The sequence below is a fragment of the Bombyx mori genome, chromosome 5, assembly GCF_030269925.1.
Source record: "Bombyx mori chromosome 5, ASM3026992v2".
Classification (NCBI taxonomy): Eukaryota; Metazoa; Arthropoda; class Insecta; order Lepidoptera; family Bombycidae; genus Bombyx; species Bombyx mori.
This window is the reverse complement of record NC_085111.1, coordinates 9,137,700-9,150,297: the sequence shown is the minus strand read 5'-3', so window position 1 is coordinate 9,150,297 and position 12,598 is coordinate 9,137,700. Positions and strand designations below refer to the sequence as shown.

Genomic DNA, 12,598 nt, shown 5'->3' with positions numbered 1-12,598 from the left:
ATTTATTTATTTGATATTTCTCTTAATTTACATAATTTATTTTCTAAGGTTATTCCATTTGTGGTACATATTTCTCCTTGTCGCGTTTTACTATTTGATAAGTATTACATACAGCAATTGTATGGTATGTTATACAAGTAATTAGTTCAGTTTTCAATAAAAGAAAATAGTTTGAAAAATGTCTCCGGAAGTTAACGAGTATCATTGACGTAGGATTCATAAAAAAATCCTCCATGTTTTTTTTTTATCTGAAATAAAAAAAATTCATATTTATAACAAAGGTATTATACAAAGCTATTTTTAATGCTTGTGAAAATCAATGTCGTTCACTTGGTCAACTTACCCCCAGGACCTAGATTAGTAAGTATTTACAGTCTGCATCAATGCGGCATTTCGAGAAAGCGGCACGACACGAGAACCCTCTCATCGTGGCCGCCGGTGACTACAGTCCCGACCGTGCAGACAGAATAGAAAGCAGTCGACGTCGAACCCGTCGAACCCGTCGCTAGCGACGTAGGGTTCGACGAGACCCACTAAATTAACCCAACGACACAGCCTACTGAGTTTCTCGCCGGATCTTCTCAGTGGGTCACGTTTGCGATCCGGTGGTAGATTCTGCGAAGCATGGCTCTTGCTAGGGTTCGTGTCAGCAACGTCGTCAGGTTTAAGCCCCGTGAGCTTACCTACTAGTTAAGGTTACGCTGATATGGCCTCTCTAGACCATCAGCTTAGGTAGGAAAAAAAACGCAGTCAGTTAGTAATCGGAACTACTAGAAGCGAAACAGCGAACGGATCACCTGAAGCGAAGCGGAAGAAGCGAATTTAGAATTTCAAAGTGTTGTGAAGTGTTTTAAGTGTTGAATACAGTGTTAACTTGTTGTAATTCGGTAGAATTTGATTTATCCCGAACCCCAGCGCGTAACAATACACTTAATATACCTATATGAATGGGAAGTCTGCTAAACGGACGCGACAATGTGGACAGCGTATACAGAACATTTATTTAAAGGGTAGATTTTCAAACGATCAACTATAATTTTTTGAATGTATTTATTTGCATTTCTGTCGATTTCGCAAAACGTTTACATTCGTTGATACACATGATTGGCTAAAAATATATAGAAAAACTTTATACATTAAATCTAAATCTAGTATTTATTACTTACTGGCTTTCACAAATTAAAGTAGGTAGTAGTTGTAGGTTATTCGTATAAATTAAGCGCCAGTAAGTGCTGTATAAACCTTAATGGTCTTCGTATGAAACCAATTCGACAAAATTAAAAGATGTGACAAATCTACAACGGAAGTAATAATTGAACTTCGCGAGAAGAATTGGTCATATAAAAATATAGGCGACCATCTGCAATGCTGAATAACGATGGTTCTCCACGCTGTAAAGCGTTTTGCTACGTATCAAACTACTTCAAGTGTTGTGCTTGTACTTAAATAGAGAAAGTCATCTTGTCGAGATAATCGAAATATCGTGTTTGTCAAAACAGAAAATTCTTCCAATGAGCTGAGAAAAAAATATTTTAATAAAGATCACCTTTCAACTATCTCGGCGCGGACTATTCGAGGGCTTTTCGTAGAAGAAAATTTGCTCGGAAGGATAGCAGGGAAGGTCTTGGAAGGATGGATGGCAGGGAAGGATGTTGAAATGGTGGTGCCAAGGATTTGCAAGGTCTGAAAACTGGACAGATAAACAATGGAATTTCATTTTATTTTATATTGGCAACACAAAAATAAGCGGTAAAAATAACAAAAAAGGCTACGATCTGATGGAAAACGATATGTACGACACCTTCCGAATAAAGCATTCGATGCTAAGTACAAAATAGTAGTATGGTAGGGAAAATATGGACATTTGGGATGCTTCCCTGGACATGGTATTGGACATGTTAAGCTGATAGAACGAAACATGGATGGATTCCAACATAAACATATACTGGAAAAAACAATGTTATCTTATGCTGAGGACCTCCTTCCGATTATTCGGACATTGCAGCACGAAAGTGATCTAAAGCATAATGCACGTGCCGTTATGGATTTTCTCAGATCTTCATCGGTTTCTGTCTTAGATTGGCCTGACAGATCAGACCTAATCCAATGCTTTGAGCATGTTTGGTGCGAAATCAAAAAAAACCTTTATCTTGGACAATTTAAGAGAGCTGTACAACGTTTTCTTAGAAGAACGGAATTAATATCTCTCTTCCGAAATGTAAAAAATTAATAGTGCCAATGTTTCGCCAGTGTAAAGAAGTAATTAATAGCCGAGGATTTCATTAATTGAGTATTAATTTTAGTTTAAAATGCAGTGAATTCATTTTTTTTTCTTTACGCACTTCAATCACATTATTGTGATTTATTCAATGTAAAAATGAAATAGGTATATATATCGGCTTAATAAATCATTCATAATTATTATTATTTCTCCAGCTCCGTTACTATTTGAATTCGTTACTATAGAGAATAAATAGAAGTTCCAAAAAAAAAGGAAATAAATATTTAACTATATTTTTTTTCCTAATAATGTTTGCTCTATTCATTGTGCTATTTCATAATATAACTAGTTAGTTACCTATAAGAAGGAACACAATTATATATATCAGAAGAAAAAAATTGAAAGTTCAAATCATTCTTAAATATTTGATCACAACACCATTACATTATTACAGATATAAGATAGTTATATTATTACTGTAACTTTTTGTTTCAGCATAAAACGAGCAAACCAAATTTATAACAATTACGTCGGTGACTCCGTGGCGCAACGGTAGCGCGTCTGACTCCAGATCAGAAGGTTGCGTGTTCAAATCACGTCGGGGTCAAATGTTTGTTTTTGGAAAAATATTTATTTGCCAAAATTTAAACAAATTATAAGAAAGGAAATATTTCTTCCATATACGAGTATATACAGATTTTCTACCTTGTGAAATGGAATCTATTTTTGACGTCTAAAATAAATTAATTGTTTTTTGGCATACGTATCTTGTTTTATAATCTCACAATTAATGTTAACGAAAAGTTTCCAAATTTGAAAAAAAGTACTTTCTGAGTTTTTTAGCTAACTCCTTTCTTATCTTTGCCAATAATAAATGTTTATCAGATATCTGTGGTGACTATCGCGATTGATAAAGCTTGTCTGAAATAAATTGGTCTGGATGATATCAGCGATAGGTTTTTTGTTTCTGTAACGTATCATAATAAAAATCGACTTAATAAACAATTGCTCATCTTAGGTAATTACTATATTTTATTTATTTATTTGTTTATTTCCATCAGTGGCAAACATGTTTACGGCCTAGAGGGTCGAAGCCACCCTATCTTAAGTGGTCAACGTCGCTCGTCGAAATTAGCAATGCCAGAAGCAAAACCGAGCCTAAAAAACATAATATGTGAAGGCGCTTATTATTAATTGACGAGGGCAGTTAATACCAAAGCCTGGTGAGTGGCAGAAATGATGTTCGGAAGCCTATTGTCAAAGAACAGGTTTTTCGAGAACTATTCTAGTGCTGTACTGGCTACTTCACCTGGCTAATCTTTAGGGCTATGTTCATTTGGATCTAACATATAAAATTGTGAGCACATTTCATTTGCGATTTTATTAATATTTTCCTTTGTGCTATCAAATATCACTAGTATTAATTATCGTTCACTGCAGTTAGAAGTAGTGTGTCTTAATTTGCTCTGAACAGTTCTCATACATAAAATTTTCTTTCTGTTTTTAAGTATATCATTACAATATTAGTTACTTTACAGTGTTGCCAAAGCGGTTTATACTTCTAGCCATTAAATGTAGATTTAGTGATTACGAATTTCTCGTCAATGTTAGATAATTTACACATTAAAAAGCTAACTTGTAATGTACACAGCATTGTCCTTGAATGCATTCTTACATTATTATCACAACGAAGAACTGCCAAGTGAAACCGCTTTTAAATTATTACATATTAGCGGTTTGGCGGAAATGAAGACGTGATTTAAATATTGACGCACTTAACTTTTTATCACGGTTTGTATTTGTTCGAGATTTGTTTAAAAAATTGGACATTCCGTGATCATTAATTTAGATGGCTCCTCTATAGATGCCCACCTGTATGTCCTTTCGGTTTTGTCATTTAAATGTATTTCATTAATTTGCAAAGCGGCAATATTAAGTAAGTGTTATTTGCACGTTTTAATTTAATTACTGGTGGTAGGACCTCTTGTAAGTCCGCACAAGTAGGTACCACCACCCTGCCTATTTCTGCCGTGAAACAGTAATGCGTTTCGGCTTGAAGTAATGCATTTACGCCGTACATGTCTATGGGCTCCAGTAACCACTTTACAACAGGTGAGCTGTGAGCTCATCCACCCATCTAAGCTATAAAAAAAAAATCATTTCATAGACAACGAATAGCGTTAAAATAAAAACGTCATTCGAATTCTGTTCATATTAGGTTGACTGGCGCTGTCAAATAACACCCACAAAGGGTGGCGAAAGAAGTGGCCCGCGTAACTTTATGGGAGAGGAAAGAAGTTACCACATTATGTCAGAAAGTGAAATGTATAATTCATAAGAATAAGTGCATTATTCATGAAGGGCAGACTCATCACATAGTACAGACGAAATTGGGAATGTTCTATGGGATTTTACACAGGCATCGTTCGAGGAGGATAATTACGCGTCAGTTATTGTACAATATAGTTAGTGTAGAACGTCACGGAGACCTAAAGTAATAGCGTGAGTTGACCGCAAATATTTTCAAGACCAGACTCGCCTCGTCATGTTTTCAATTTGAAAATGATCAATCTTTGTTTAATAAGTATTGTCCAGAGCCGAAGCATCAGTGAGGTCATTTCAAAATAAACCAAACCATTTTAATTTAAAGACAATTTTCAATCGAGCTGTCCTCCATTATAACCCAAACTCTGCGATTTATCTAACTTAGTGAGAATAGGAAGAACAGAAAGTCTCTCCTTATGAAGAACAGAAAGTCTCTCCTTAGGAAGAACAGAAAAGTAATGAAATTTATAGACTATACCTACTAGTTACGGTTCTGATTGGTGCCTTTTATTAAATTAACTTATCCTCATTAAAAAATCAACTGAAAATAAAGCATTACCGTTTCATTCCGACCCGATGGTAGATTCAGCTTAACACTGTTCTTGCAACAGCTAATGTTAGCAAGTTCTCCCATGGTGAACCTCGTGAGGTCACTTTACAAAACCGTGCGTAGCTAAAAAAGCTCCTCGAGGCTACCAGCCATTATGTAGGGGAAAAAGGATAAGGATGATGGGGCCTTTTTATTGCTTTAGGTAAGCAGATAATTTGAGGGTTCATCACTGGTGTACGAGATGAGTGATTTTCGTATTTTCTAGATATTTAAACCTGAATTTCGCCACCCAGCTTCAAGTTTGATATCAAAATGTTTATTGTTTGGTAGTCTTATGCCACCCCTTCAATGCGGAAAGTATGACGCTGACTAGACATCCAGCCTGAACTCCTTGGTACAGTAAGTCAGAGATTTTCTAGATTAACGGCGCGGTCAAAATTTAGAGAACGACTCAAACTACCGGACAACAATAGTTCTGATTGAACTGATAATTGATTATTTTAGGTTTCCATTGACCGTAATTAAGGATAATTAGGTATACAATTTTTAAAATGCGTAAATGATTCGTGACTTCGTTTTAATATCTAATACCTTTTATCATTATTCTATAGATTGTATCTTCGTACAATTTTTGTGGAGAAATAATATTATTAATTACTAAATTAAAATGAATATGCACCAAACAGAACGATGCTCGTGCAATGCGCTGCTAAAACGCGCAGTCGATAGCCTTGACCTCGAAAAAGTTTGTTTATACGAGAGAAGTGTTTTTTTATTTCTCTTATAGGCAGACGAACATACGACCCACCTGGTGGTGAGTGGTTACCGTCGCTCATGGACGTCAGTAATGCCAGGGGAAAAGCCAAGCCGTTGCCTACCTTTTTTTTTCAGGCCGGGGGGGCGCGCGGTGTATGTGGGACTAGTCCGCGACTGCGAGACCACGGGCCAAAGAATGTTTTCAGAGCCCTACCTACTAAACGACTCCCCTGCACACTTCACCCAAGCGTCCGATCTCCTCCGAGGTCATTACCGGGGTCAAAACTACAACCAGACAGCGCAGCTCATTCCAAGGACGCCCATCGATGGAGCCATCAAGGTGAATCGAAGGCTCTGAAACGGCTTAGCGTATCATTGTTTTTCCTTGCTTGAGCTGGAAAGTAAAAACATAGATTTTTCATTACTTAGACTGGTGAACAAGCTCACGGCCCACCGCGGTACCGTTCTACGTGATTAATGTAAACAATAGACAGAGATCACAACTTCAATGGCGTCATTCAACTAATTTATTACCATCAATGAGGTTTCCTGTAATTTATTATGTACGTTATATCAATATCAAAGACGATAAAAATATTATTTTTTCGGCAAACAACATTGAAAAATATAGGTATATTTAAACATAGAAAAAATATTGGCACACTTTTTAGCTCATTAGATATACGTGCAGAGGATAGATATTTGGCATAGTTAATCCAGGTCGGTACAGTGCATGGTGTATATTTATGGAAGAGAAAAAATCTTCAATAACTCTCAAAAAATACAATTATACTTTATCAATTATAGGTCGAATTTGTATAAAGTCCAAGGTAGCACGAAGCAATATTCGTTTGAAAATTTCAATTGTTTTATTTAAACTTTAAGTCGCTGGACGATCCATTGGTTACCTGTTAGGTAATAAATGATTACCTACTGAATATGTTTGCCATCTTGAAACGTTAAATCAAACTCACAATTATGCAAATTGATAAATCTTGCTGTTTATCTTTCATTACACGATGTTCCTATTTCTTAACCGTGGAAAGCGTTCGTGAAAGCGCATTAGGTATCTACGCATTTTAATGTGAAAATTAGTATTTGAACCCTTATAATCGGAGTAGGTACGCCGGGCAGTGATTGAAAATAAAAATAGGCAGAGAGGCTTCTGCGTCACAAAACGGCAAGCGTTTCGAGATCAAGGCACATCGCTGCAAACTGATGTAGTTTGCCAATCTGCTGTACCATTCCAAACACAGCCTAATAACTATCAGAACTGAATACAAATTCCTTCAAGTCATCTTTTTTTAAAACCTTTTAATTCTGATCTGAAAATTTCATTACGTACGATGTCAATAAAATTACGTTTATAAAGCTGTGATCAAGTCATATTTTGAGACTTACCTAAAAGGAACAAAGATTATTTTACATAATGACTTTAATGACAGCTGACGTTTTGATGCCAAAGGGTTGATGGTCGAGACGGTCAGGTGACTGGTGTACGTGTTTGCTGGCGCCTACACAAATGAATCGCATTCTTGTACATTCACACAGACGCACAACGTTACTTACATATGTGTGCTCCTGCATAACAACATTCATTTACATATCCGTACAGGTACACGCCTACCGCCATGCATGTGCGGGTTGCTGAAGGTTCATTTGTGTTCAGCCTCGAGGTCATGAAGTGATTGTAACATGAGCAAAAAAAATAGTTTTTCAATAATCATACACGTTCTTTTATTTAACACTCATTAGCTAGATTTTCAGTTTGGTGCTGGTAATTGTTTGTCATTGCATATTTTCAGCGATGCTATCATCCACCTTTGCAATACAATTTTTTCCATTGAGACTACTTGGAAGTTTTTGGACTTCCACTAATCGTGCATGCAAGACTTGTACTTCGATAGCATCTGACCTTGTGGTATATTTTTCTTGAATGAACATCGTTTGTTTTCAGAAGATTATTATATTGTAGGGAAAAAATAAGGTTGAGGTACGAACCGTTTTATTTTAGAATAATATAAGTATAAAAAAGGAAAGAAATAAGAAACGTTATATTTATATTTTAACTATAATGTATTACTATGACTTCATAATACTTTTTTTGAAATAAAACCAATCGTAAATATATTTGAAACAGTTCAGGCAGGATACATATTTATTTAGACTAAAATTTACATAATCTAAACCAGATTTATAGGCCCAAAGAAAGACCACAAACATACATCTGACTTTGAATGACAATAATTTCCGCAATAAAACGTGTTTTATTGAACTTTATTATGTACGCATGAATTTCGAAGAAGTGATGACGTGTGCTCAAAGACATTTGAAGATTTTTTGTAGAAGCTGGTGTACGTGACTGTTGCCATACAATCCAAATGTGACAGACATTTAATAATTTTAATAAAACGAGCTAATAAACTTAACGCAGCACCTACTCGCCTTTGAAAGCTTAAAGAAGAAAGACTTATTAAGCCCAGCTTAATTATTTTATAACTAACCAAGCTACAATATTTGGTCCAATTAACTAATCAGGAAAATCATCAATTTTTCCTTACTTTAACATATCAATTTTTGCCTACTAAAAGATCCATAATGCCTGAATACAGGCTGGTAAACGAATTGTTACTACTGTATTTATTAAAATACTATCGTTTAAACGAAATACATAAAATTGTATAAATATTGTTCACAAAAATTAAATACTCTTATTATAAAAAAATAGTATTTTCAAAAACAGCTTAAAAACGAAAGAGCTCTTCAGAATTTTCAAATACACTGACACTGACATTACTGGCATTTGAACAATAACGCGAAACCTCATTTTTTTATTAGCCTAACTCTTAAGATTGCATAGACACGATGTCGTAATATTCGCTGTGAAAACATTCCTAAAATTAATATTTCTTAGTATTATATGTACTTGGCAACTGTTTAGATAGCATAATTAGCCACATATTCACAAATCTAAGAAATCTACATACCAAATACAGAGTTTGTGACATCGCTTTTGGGTAATGACGTAAAAAAGCAAACAGCGATGTACCTACTTACTGTCTCCGTAAGTCTAAATCAAATATTAAGTCTATCATCGTTACAATGCATTTTCTTTCAACTTTTATTATCAAATAGAAACCATTTTGAAAATTTTAATCATATGTTTTTCATGCATATCTTATCGACTTATCGAGCTTGTCCCAATCAATTTTATTTCCACTATTTTCTGTGATGATCTTAGGTGGCGAACGGGGGCCATAGTAATGTCATGTGTGGCCGCATTCTGCCGCGTATATTACGTACTACATTTTATAGTAATGTGTTCCTGTTTGAAGGGTGAGACAGATGGTATAACACCAACCCATTGTGACTCCATTTCATAAAAAGGAAGAGGCATTTACGTTGTTTAAGTGAACAGCTTAATCGCCAGCAAAATCTAGCATTTTCCTAATTACCGACGACAGATAACGCGTGGAAATGGTGTTATTTTATCAAATTCTCATAATAAAGCTATCGTTTGTCGGCTATCGCGCAAGCCGATAGCGACGACATAACCGCTTTGCTTTTAACGTACATTCACATGTATACAGATAGTCATAGCACGTACTGTAAGGCTTTTATTATTTATATTTAAATAGAAGGTTTAAAAGGAAAGGATCAAAGCAAGATGAAAATAAACTACTAGCCTACACTACGCGGAAAACAAATAAAAATATTACGTATTAATTACAAACAAGACAGACCGTAAAGGATAAGATGTCCGGTGCATTCGTGTTGATCGATGTATCAGTGTTCGAATCCCAGGCGGGTACTTTTTTCCTAATGAAATATGTACGTTAACAAATGTTCACGATTGACTTCCACGGTGAATGAATAACATCGTGTAATAAAAATCAAACCCGCAAAATTATAATTTGCGTAATTACTGGTGGTAGGGCCTCTTGTGAGCCCGCATTGGTAGGTACCACCCTGCTTATTTCTGCCGTAAAGCAGTAATGCGTTTCGGTTTGAAGGGTGGGGCAGCCGTTGTAACTATACTGAGACTTTAGAACCCATATCGCAAGGTGGGTGGCGGCATTTACGTTGTAGATGTCTATGGGCTCCAGTAACCACTTAACACCAGGTGGGCTGTGAGTTCGTCCACCCACCAAATATCAAAAAAGAATATGAATATCCTCCTCAATTAAAGGCGTACATTTTTAAAAGTAACACGAACAAACAATTTTAATGGAAATAACCTAAGACTAAATCAAACTAAATTCCTGATAATTGAGGAACACTGTTTCTTAGATCGGGTTTTCCTTATAAAATGGTCATATTAATTGAATTGAATTGCTTTTAATTGAAGAATTGATATAACTGAAATGACGTCAAGGGGCTTGGTTATGCCAGCCAATCGGGACGTGCCAGCGACGTGTGCGTCATAGTCGGTACCTAATCGTTGTTCATTGTATTTTTTGTCTTATGTAATTGAATACACCCATGACATTACTAGTTCAAACATAATAAATTTTAATGAGACAGACCGAAGTCCACAAGTGAATACCGTCACCAACTGTGCATCTGCGTATCTTAAATTTCAATGTCATCCATTCTTGGTTTGCAAACTGAAAATTTAATAATGATTTAGTGTTTATACGCTCGACAAACAAGCCTGGAATGTAAAATAATAATATTTACATTGTATACATTTGGCAAACTTTTATTTGTATTGGCATCGATTGACGAAAGAACAAAATTATATTTAGGTAGGTACGAAAAAAACAATGAGTTGCTGATGCAATCCGACGTCGACGTTGTGTTAGTGCTTTGTGTGTGTTGGAGGGGGCTTGCGCACGCACACGAACGTAACATTCCGCAGACCGGTTGCGTGTTGCGATGCACGCACGTGCAAAGCACCGTAGCTCGCGGTCTCGCCAGCGCCACACCTCCGCGCGAGTCCGCGCTAGCTCCTTCTACGTGCACAGTAATCGACGACTTTCTAATGTGTTGACGTCACTGACCTCCAACGAGTACCAACAAAATCTAATACATACATTTCCAAGAAAACCTATTAGCAAAATTTACTGAACATGGTTCACTGGTATTCACCAGCAGATGTATGTGTTATTATTAACCTGTTTGACCTTTAAGTGTGGATGAATATTTAATCAACATAAAACACATTGGAATTGTAAATGGTTCAGATGTAGAAACTTATAGGATCTGTGATTATAAAGGAAATTGTACTTTCGCGTCGGTTGATAATCCAAAAACATGCACGCAACTATCTAGATTGGAATAATTACTGTTCATCAATCAATGATGGAATCTTCCTACAGCTTCTTAATCGAAACAAATTCGAATTGCTCGTTCAGCGATCTAATGCAATAAAAAACGTACGAAACAAATTTAACGTAGAGTTCATTATATACTTTAGAAGAGTTACAGCTATTATCTTAAGTACTGACAACATAATGCGGCAATGTGTACTGTTTGAACTCAAGTAGACATCCTTAGTTTCCACTTAATTGCGGCACCATGGCCACTTTTAATTATAAGGCTTACATTCTTTATGATTCTTAAGTAGTGACTGATATTATATTATAATTTGGAAGATCTTCAATTAAATATTATGCTATATGCTATATGTTAATATAATATAGATATTAAATATTATGTTAATATTTAATTGAGACTCAGTAGGTACGTATCGGATGCCTGTCGATGAAATTATTTCGATTAAAAGTAGATAAGTTAGTTTATTCAATGCAGTTTCCCCCTGTGAAGATTTTCAAAGACTTTAATAGGCTATTTACCAAATATAATAATAGGTATGTAGCCATAGCAAATATAATTGTAAAATCAGTACGTATAATACGAATATTTGAAAATATGCTGTTCTCAGAACAATATTTTTTTTTCGCAAAATGATTCATTTACAATAATGAAACCAGGAAATCTGCTAGTTTCAAACCACAGTACTTTGTGCCTACACGCTACGGAAGTTATTATATTTATTTTTGTACAATATTATCAACACACAAAGGATATTAGAACTATTTATTTAAATTCATATACACATATTAAAAGTAGTAAAGGTACCTACTTATAACATTCTAAATATGGAATCCAATATGTTTTAAATTTAATTGCTTGTGTAAATTTATGTGTAAAATTGTAATAAGGAAAGTTATAAAAATGGGTTTGTTTAAAATTTTGTACTAATTTAAGCTTGAAATCCATTCATTATGATTATATTAGATGATATCTCTATCATCTTTTTGAGTGAAATCAGCGACTTGACCATTTTGCATTATTTCTGTTGTTAGTAGCGTCGTGCCAACGTGTACACAGTTTGACCATATTAATATACACACATACATTACATACGTTATTTAACGTTACACTTTTACTTCAAAATTTGTTGAATATTTGTGTGATATTAAAGTGGCTCATCTATTCGATGATCAATAACAAATTTCTGTGAAACATTATCCAAAGGGGCATGGATTCAAAAGCATTTTTTGAAATTCTCCATTCGCTCCAGAATATGAATGTCTGTAGACCAGAGCTTCTTTTTGGCTGTCATGGAAGTCCTCTTTAAGCCGAGAACTTCTTCACATTTAAGTGAAGAAGTATGTTAAGGCGACGGTGCTACATAGTATTTTCTACACGAACAGGAATTTATAAAAAAACACCCCAACCTACGATAGTTTTCTATCTAGGCCGATTTGCCAGTGCCTTCCAGTCTGAGATGTACACTT

At 35.2% G+C, this 12,598-nt stretch overlaps 1 non-coding gene across 1 annotated transcript; it reads left to right on the top strand.

The window, feature by feature from the left end:
- The first annotated feature begins 2,756 nt into the window (after positions 1 to 2,756).
- TRNAW-CCA (transfer RNA tryptophan (anticodon CCA)) lies at positions 2,757 to 2,828 on the top strand. Its single transcript has one exon. It is a non-coding gene; the product is annotated as a tRNA-Trp (tRNA).
- Positions 2,829 to 12,598: the final 9,770 nt, after the last annotated feature.